Genomic DNA, 1362 nt, shown 5'->3' with positions numbered 1-1362 from the left:
GTTACAGATGCTCGGTACTGCAACTTAAAGTTTAAACGGATTAGAGTGTACCCACACGGTTTACAAAGTTGTTTATATGGTAGTAGATTTCTCCTAAGTGCATACCTTGGTCGGGCAAGAGTTTAATAGGAAAAATCTCACTTATGATGATGTACGTTGATTTAGTTTGGCCAGCCAACCAGCTAAGTCTAGTATTCAGACCGCACAACCCAGTCATGAGGGTAAACATGACTTACGATTAACAGGCCTAAGGGTGATTTTTACAGTATATGTATATACATATTTAATTATGAATACAAAGTTATGGATGATTTGAAGGTAAAATATAAGTTTATATGAACATGACCATTATTGTGCCTAAATGATGATTTAAAGGAAACGTATAAGGAAAAATATATATTTGTATATAATTAAAAATTATAATTATAGTTTTTAAAATCAAAAGTTTAATTTAACAGTTATAGTATATGATTATAAAATTTTATTGTTGTAATTGATGGCAAAAGTTTTTATGCAGAAAATTTTAAATTTACATTTATTTTAAAAGCAATTTTAAAGGTATAATATTAAATATTATTTTACGAAATTAAAATATTTTGAAAGCTCATTTTAGCCATACACTAATAATAATCTTATTTACTTACGAAGTGACGTCTCACCCCAATCATTATTTTACACTTCATTATCATTTTGAGAAGCGTACTAGAAATTTGGAATAGCAAGTGCATGGGCAGGAGTAGAAATAGTAGAGTAAAATAAAAATTTAGCATAATACAATATAGAATACGTTTGTGTATTTTAAAATTTTAGAATTTTGTATTTAATAATTGGGACATATATTTGTAATAAAGCTAATTAGTGCTCTAGTAATAAAAATAATTTAAATTTATTTGCGTTCGCTGAAAAATTTATATGTAGGAACTCACTTGGGTTCGGGTCCTTACAATGATAGCTTAATTTCGTTTTATGGTAAGTTAGACTTTGCATCGAATTGGGAAATATGAAGTGATTAAATATAAATCTGTGTAGAAGGCCTGTGTGGCATATAAATCGGGGTAGAAGGCATCTGTGGCATCTGTGCTGATGCCGATGGGGAGGTATGCTCAATACAAAAAATTTGTGTGTATATAGAAGTGCTATAGAAGTGTGAATTAAGTTATCTGTGATATGTTGTAAAACCTACGTTAGTAGGTTTATTATGAACTGCTTTATATTATTTGAGATATGTCAGTTAGTAGATTTATCTGAACTGCATCATATTATTTATACCGATACCATATTTATTTAGGGATAATATAAGAAATGTATATAAATGATTGCACAATAAAACTCATCCACCATACACTGATAATAATGTATTCC

The sequence above is a fragment of the Malania oleifera genome, chromosome 6, assembly GCF_029873635.1.
Source record: "Malania oleifera isolate guangnan ecotype guangnan chromosome 6, ASM2987363v1, whole genome shotgun sequence".
NCBI lineage: Eukaryota > Viridiplantae > Streptophyta > Magnoliopsida > Santalales > Ximeniaceae > Malania > Malania oleifera.
The sequence above is the reverse complement of the archived record's forward strand: the minus strand, read 5'-3'. Positions refer to the sequence as shown.